At 51.7% G+C, this 7,821-nt stretch overlaps 1 long non-coding RNA gene across 1 annotated transcript; it reads left to right on the forward strand.

The window, feature by feature from the left end:
• The first annotated feature begins 1,381 nt into the window (after nt 1–1,381).
• Nucleotides 1,382–7,413, forward strand: LOC144379251 (uncharacterized). Its single transcript, XR_013441927.1, has 2 exons — nt 1,382–1,716; nt 4,853–7,413. It is a non-coding gene; the product is annotated as an uncharacterized LOC144379251 (long non-coding RNA).
• The last annotated feature ends 408 nt before the right edge of the window (nt 7,414–7,821 follow it).

The following is a 7,821-nucleotide window of genomic DNA, read 5'->3' on the forward strand; positions in this document are numbered from 1 at the left end:
GGTTTAAATGGTCACAGCAGGTGGGCTGGCTTGTGACTGAGGACAGGTGTGCAGAAGTAAAGAGCACTCCTGGACACCACTGATTCTCCACAAGATACCTAGAAGTCATTCTTGGGATTCACACTGCCCCTTCTCTCCTCCCTTCTTGGCCCACATGTTTGCTTCTACCTGGAATGCCTTCTCATCTCTGGTCCATCCAGCAAACTTCTACACAACCTTCAAGACCCAGCTAAGCTAGCACCTGGGTGGCCTCTGCTAACATCCCCAGGTGGAATTAAACACAACATTCTTTGCGCTCTCAGAACTTGCACATTCTTTCTTTTGTGGCACTTAGCACACCCTCTTCTGTGTACTCCTAATAGCTTAGGTGGCCTTTTATTGCAGCACTTAGCACAACCTCTTCCATGATTGTATTATGGTTTGTACATCCTTCTATTATGGCCCCTATCACATTTCTACAGTAATAGTAATAGCAACAACAACAGCTGGTAACTGTTGAGAGCTTTAACTACGTGCCAGGCACTCAGCCACACACCTCATAGGCATTACCTCATTGAATCCTCTCTTTCCCTAGGAGGTATCACAGATGAGGAGGCGGATCAGTGTTCAAACCCACTGTTGCCTGGTTCTGGAGTCTACGCTTGTAAGTGCCAGCATTTTGCCTGCGAACCCCAGGAAGAGTGGGTGGGGGGAAGAGACCCACTTATACCCACCTCTGCGTACCCAGTAGCTGTCAGGGCGCTCGTTGCCAAGTGAGCACTTGATGAACGCCAGAAGAAATAATAAAAAAATTCCATTGTGCTGATGTACCAAGATTTTTTGGAACCATGTCCCTATGCCGCTGTGAATATATCCCGACACATCTCTCTTTCTTGGTCTGGATTATTTTCTTTGGGTCGGCTCCTGGGAGCTCAAAGTGGGCGCGAGGATGTGGCGCTTCGATCGCTACCAAGTCACCATCCCGGCGACGCCGGCCGCTCCGGAGCGCACCCAGTTCCTGGCAGCCCCGCGGGGCTCTCCACACCTTGACGTGGCTGTAACGTCGCGCCCGTCCCGCCCTGCCGCTGGCCTCGGACTCTGACCTTGGCCCGCGCGGTGCAGGCGGAGCCGCGGGAGCTTCCAGCTGCGCGCTCCGCTCCCTGCCCGCCGCCCCCTGGCAGCTGAGTCCCCCTGGGGGAGGGGAGCCGCCGCACCCCACCCCGCCTGACCACTCCGCGGCCTCCGGCTTCCCGATCTGGGGAGGGGGGAGGGGCAGGGGCTGGAGAGACAGGAAGGTGGATGGAGGCAGCACTGCGGGGGGCGGGGGGGGAGAGTGTAGGGCACGGGGGGGGGGCAGGGAGATGGGGAAGGGGCGGCCTCGAGGGTGGGGGCTGGGGGTGGCTTAGGGTCCCCTTTCCGGTCGCTGCGGGGCTGGGGCGCTCCAGTTCCCCGATTTCTTGGCTTAGGGAAGGAAGGCAAATTCTCACCCTGCACCAGGGACTGGAGCTCTTCTCAGGCCTGAGCCGCATGGGGTGGTGCGGGGCAGACCTGGGGTGGGGGTGGGGGAGCAGGCTGAGGGATGCTGGGAGCCTCACGCTCCACCCCCCATGGACGCCCTCCTTTCTTTCCACCGCTTTCCCCCTCTTTCCACATCTCTCACTCCACCCCAAAAAGGGGGGACTTCTTCCACTGCTCCGGATGGAAGGCCAGAGTCGCCTGCACAGCCCGGACACGCAGGTAAGACCAGAGACATCTAGTTAAGCACAGAGATACTCAGTTTAACTCAGACATCTGGTTAAGGGTCTAGCCAGTTGAGACCGGTCTATTTGTGTGTGTGTTTTGGGGTTACCAGATAAAATCCAGGATGCCCTCTTCAATTTGAATTTCACATAGGCCATGAATACTATTTTTGGTGTAAGGATGTCCCCCATGCAATATTTAATATAAGTATGCCCCCAATATTGCATGGGACACACTAGACAGTAAAAAAATTATTCATTGTTCATCTGAAATTCAAATTGAACTAGTCATTTTGGGTTTTACTTGCTAAATCTAGAAACCCTCATGTATTTCCCTTCTTTTCCTGAATTTTAAACTCAGAATTCTGCCCCCTTCCCCTGCCCCCAACCAGCATCCCTCTTTCACCCTCTTGGAAGAGGTTTGGCTTCCCCTAGACTCATGCTCTTTTTAATTTCCCTCCTCCCTCGTGTTTTATTTACTTTAGCAAAGTCACACTGGGTATCAGTTTCAAAGTCTTTGATGTTATTACCAGAGACTGGGGTTGAGGCAGTATAAACTTTTGGGAAGGTTTCTTCAGGACATTGGAAGGAAATTAAACTCGGAAAATATGCCTGACATTTTTTTTTTCTTTCTAAAAAGAAAGTCTGCTGGTCGGGCTTCGTTATGGCCACGGGAGCACGAACAGTGGAGTTAAGGCCCAAAACCTCATTCTCAAGCCGCCACCAGCTGCAACCCCAGCCAAAAAGTGATTTATCTCCAGCTGCACTAAAGACCTTCTCAGGGTTTCCATCCTCAGCTGAACCTGTTCAGGGAGGCCCCAAACCTGTAGGCTCAAAGGGATCTGAGACATCAGCTAGACCAGGGCTTCTCAAACGATACCACACACATGCATCTCCTGGAGAGATCTTACCAGTCCCAGTGCTCTGGCCTGAGCCCAGGTTCCTGAACTCAGGATCTCTGGAGGTGGGGCCCAGGCATCACTATTTAATACAAAACTCCCGATGATTCTAGCTGGAGACACAGTGAACCAGAGTAGTGCTTCTTAGTGGCTGACAAGAGCTGATGGGTAGATACCCCAGCTCCCTTCCCCTTGGTCGGGCTAACTCGAAGGGATGTGACCCTCTCCTGTGGGTCATCTCGATCCCTGCTTGCCCAGGTGCCCACGGCGGTAACTGGCTTGATAAAACCCCCTCAATTGGTTACCTTTCCCTCCTGGGAAGTACCAGGAGGCTTTTGGTTGCAAGCAACAGAAATCGCATTTGGGTTCTGGCTTCCTTTCCCTTCAGTTTGCTCCTCTGTCTTCTTCTGTAGATCAGCTTTATTCTCAGCAGCTTCCTTCATTTTCCTGCACATGTCTAGATTGTATCTGTGTTTCAGAATTTCTAGCTTCAAGACAACTGGATCACCTCTGTACCACTCTCTCTAACTTTCCATAGGAATTCCTTTTGCTAGGTGACTGGTGGCCTGAGTTCCTGGTACCGGTCGCTAGGCAAGGGGACAAGGATTTACCCAAACTGGCTAATACTGGTCAAGTCCCACTCTGGGCCTAGGGCAGGGTCAGACACACAATATCCGCATAGTTGCCCTGTGGTGGGGGAGGGGGATATTTGGGATCAACCACAAGTCTAAAGGAAGGGTGATAAGCAAAGGAAGGGGTGGGGTGGGAGAGCAGAGAGGCTGTAGGAGGGGCCCCCACATCCTAAGTTAATTCTCAGATGAGACAGTATCTTCTTACAGACTTGCCCACTGAGGCTCCCAAACTGTTGTATCAGCCCCTGGCGAAGGTATTCTTTCTGCACTGCAGGAGGGGTGTCCATTGTCCGTGGCTGTGTCTAAGGAAGGGGTTGGGGGGTGTTGTCCAGAATTAGATCCTGGGACAATGGCTCATGGTGCCTGTGATTTATTAAGAAACTGGAATGGGAATGAAGGAAGCAGATCAGGGTAGGAAGGAGGCTGACCCAGGGACAATCTCAGGCAAAGCCCTACAGAGTGGCTTCGGCCTGATCCTTTGGGGTGCTCTAGTATATAAGGGATGCTCAGGGTTATCTTTTTTTTTTTTTTTAAGATTTATTAATTTATTTGAGGGGGCGCAGAGGGAGAAGGAGAGAAGCAGACACCTCACTGAGCTCGGAGCCCTACGAAACTCGGGGCTCGAAACCATGACCCTGAGATCATGACCTGAGCCAATATCAAGAGTTAAGGCTTAACTGACTGAGCCATCCAGGCGCCCCTGCTCAGGGTTATCTTGACCCAGGACAAGAGGGCTGGCCTCCCATACTCCTGCTGCCATTACTCCTTCACCTCGGTCGGCGGGCATGGGAGGAGAATGTAACATTCTAAGTGCCTCTGGCTCACTGTCTGGCAAGGAGACTCCAGCAGCTGAGGGAAGCCCTCCAAGGAGGAGCACCAGGTACCCACTTGGGGAAGCAGTGCAGAGATGGGAAGGGTCAGGGGCATAAACTGGAAGAGAGAGATCTGAGGGCTGGGTGGAGTGCCGATGTTGCCCACGCCAGCTGCCGTGGACTGGGGTCCACATATCCACGCCCACCCATAAACCAGAGGTCTCAAGCTCCACCCACAGATTCATTCTGCTTAGCCCACGTGGTGCTGACTCTCCAGGGCCTTACATCTTCTGAATTAGTGGCCGACATATAAATCTCAGGCGGTTTTTTACACAGAAATCCAGCTCTCTAGGCCAGATGTGTTATCAGAGGCCCATGTCGCCACATGGCCACCATTGGTGGATGTCATAGAGTCTGCCCAACCTGACCAATTTTACCAGGTGGCCTTGATGCCACAGTCCCCACCACTCTCTATTTGTGTCCCAAACATAAGCACTGTTATTTTCCTTATCGGAGAGCTAAGAGGAAAGAGAAATATTTTTTGTACCCACGGCTCTGAAGTGGAGGAAAATACACGGGGATGACTAATGCGGACACAGGATGTGTCTGTCTGAAGCATGCAGCCCCGGATGCCATGTGAAGGCTCCCTCGTGGCGCCCGCTGGGCCCGCTGGGCATTTGAGTTTGCCCCTCGCGCTAAGCCAGACTCTTGCTCTTCTGCCCAGATGCAGTGGCTCTGCTTCCCCTCCCCCGTCCCATTTGGTTAAAAGCAGCTGTTTTTTCCCCTTCCAGGTCTCCAAGTGCTGATTTCATTTCTTTCCCGACAAAATTTGAAGCCAGGAGGGAAATGGTTTGGCAGGAAATCAACGTGCAAGTGGAGGAAATAGCGTGGAGGCAGCAGATTCTGTGTCGAGGTCTGAGGTGGGGTGTCCGAACCAAGACTGGACCCAGGCTCTGAAGACCCCAAGAGGCAGGAAGCCCCTTGGAGGCCTGGTGGGACGGCGGCCCCAAGGGTGTTTGCTCAGCGGCCTCAGAGTTTTCTCTCAACAACTGTGGTGGAGTGGATTCCAGAGAGTTCTTCCTCCCATTCTCTCTGATGTAGGTAGACAGAGGTGGGGACCAGCCGGGGAGAAATGGAGAGGAGTCGGCAGAGTCCTCAATTCCTGACCACCCAGCTTCACGAGGGGACTTTTGAGTGCTTATGTTGCATGGAGCTGGGGGATGGGGAAGGACATCTGACAAATGATGAGATGCTTAGCACATGAGCAACGACGAAAGCTGCCCCTCCCAGGTCCCGGGCTCTCACCTGCCACCACCCCAGCCACTGAAGCCCCCCTGGCTCTTCTCATTGAGATCACCCTCCCCTCCCAACCCAGCTACGCCAGCATCTTTGACTGAGTTCTGGAAAAATTTCTTTCTCTTTAACTCTGCCAAGAAAGGGCTGAAAATTTCCAAGAGGAACACTTCACTGAGACCCAGAGGGAAAGAACCCAGGGGCAAAGGAACGGTGAGTTTCCAGAGTGCAGACAATCTGCCCACACGTCTAGTGGAAGATCACTTGGTGGGCATGGTGGAGGAGGTGTTTATGCCCCGGAATTCTTTGACTCAGCCGGGCCTGGCGGGGAGGCTTGCTTCCAGCCCCGCAGGGTCGTCCGTCGTCCCAATGACCTGGGATCTTTTGAATGATCCATCTATCCTCCTTATGAAACTCCTTTCTTTGGCGTCTATTTAGCGGGGAGGCTGAGGGGAGGCGGGCTGCTGGCGCTGCCTGAGCCTCAGCTCTGTTTTCTGGAATAGTTCACTTCAGGATCCAAACTTGCAAATTCCACTCAGGGAAGCAGAAGCCCTGTGGTTCATGAGGCTTCTCTCCTCGGAGCGGAGCTTCGTGATGTCCATCACTGCTCAGTCGCACCTTCCTGGTCCCTGTCCACTGCGTCACTGTGTGTGCCTTCCTGCTGTCCCCCAGGCTGCTCTCCCTCTGGGGATGTGGTTTGTTCCATCTGTCCATGCTTCCGGATTGCTGCCCTCGTCCCCGACCCTGATCCACTCTGACCGGAGCCCTAGGGACTACCCCTTGTGGGATTCCCACTTGGTGTTCATCTATCCTGAGGGTTTGAGAGGGTTAATCTCATTTCATCATCAGATCACACTTCACGGTGGGTTCTCACACTACCCATTTTAGGGAAGAAGAAAATGAGACTTGGAGAGATTAAGGCTACTTGTGGATAGCAGGATTTGAACCCAGCTCTGACTCCGGAGCCTGAACTCTTAGCTACTTAGGATGCTGTCATCAGAAAGCTGTAAGCCTCGGGCCTCAAAGATGCTCCAGCTGCATAAAGGGAGGTCTGGGTGGTCCTGAGTGAGCGGGGTCAAGCTCAAGAGCGTTGTCTTTGGCATCCCCAGTTCTCCACACCACATTGCACATTTGGGGATTCCCCACTGCAGACCCTGTCCCGACAACCAGGACCCCACTCCCCGGGGTTCTCGTTGGTACCATTCAAACTTTCCAGAGACCCATGCCAACCAGGCCCACTCACTGCTGGACAATGATGGATGGTGATGAATTTTATTTATCACTCCCTCCAGTTTTTATAGTATGGGCAACACAGTGGGCAGTCCAGGCTCTAGATTCACTGGTGACATGGACCGCTGCCTGCATGTGAGGGGAAGGGCATCACTGGGGTTCCTGTGCCCCAAGCCCTCCTGCACCACAGTGCTGGGAATTCCCATGACAACACTCACTCTCTAAAGGCCACCTGGATAATTGCTTTCTTTTTCTAAATCTGAGCTTATTCAAAGAAAAATGACTTTGGCTTGGCATGGGAAAAAGTTCAGGACATTATGTTGTTGGAAAGGTTTATGAGCTTGAAAAGAGTGGAGAATTCTTTCACTAGGTAGCATCCTCAGCCCCTTCACGGTGAGGAGTTTCATTCATTTTGTGGCATCAGAAGTAAGTGTTCAAAAAGGGTGAGCGTTTTAACTGGTGGTGTCACCCGGAGGAGCGGTGAGGGATCAGCTGGCCACCACCACAAAGGGGAGGGATGCGCTTTTGATTGAAATATGAAAGCTACAACGCACATTCTGTGTTGTTGTTTTTAAGATTTTATTTGTTTATTTGAGAGAGAGCATGATTGAGAGACCACAAGCCGGGGGGAGGGGGGAGCAGCAGAGGGAGTGGGAGAAGCAGACTCCCCGCTGAGCAGGGAACCTGACGTAGGGCTCGATCCCAGGACCCTGAGCTGAAGGCAGATGCTTAACTGACTGAGCCACCAGGCGCTCCTGTTGTTGTTGTTGTTGTTGTTTTTAAATAAGCAATCGTTTAAACCTATTTTTATTTATCTATTTTAGAGAAGGGGAAAGGGAGAGAGAGAGAATCTCATGCAGGCTTCACAACAAGTGTGGATCTCACGACCCTGAGATCATGACCTGAGCCAACACCAAGAGCCGGATGCTTACCCAACTGAGCCACCAGAACGCCCCAAACGTATTTTTAATTTTATGTTAACCTTAATTTTCCCAACTTTTCATTAGAAAAATTTTACACCATAGAAACCTGCAAGAGTAATAGCTATGAGATTCACTAACAAGTTAACATTTTGCCACATTTGCTTTATCTAATCTCTTTCTAGAAACATATACATTGGTCCAAAACAAGTATCAATATTTCTTTCCTTCCTCCCTTCTTTTTTTTTTTTTTTCTGAAATATTTGAGAATACAGTTACAGGCATCCTGATATTTTACCTGGATATTTCTGCGTATG

Source organism: Halichoerus grypus, chromosome 10, assembly GCF_964656455.1.
Source record: "Halichoerus grypus chromosome 10, mHalGry1.hap1.1, whole genome shotgun sequence".
Classification (NCBI taxonomy): Eukaryota; Metazoa; Chordata; class Mammalia; order Carnivora; family Phocidae; genus Halichoerus; species Halichoerus grypus.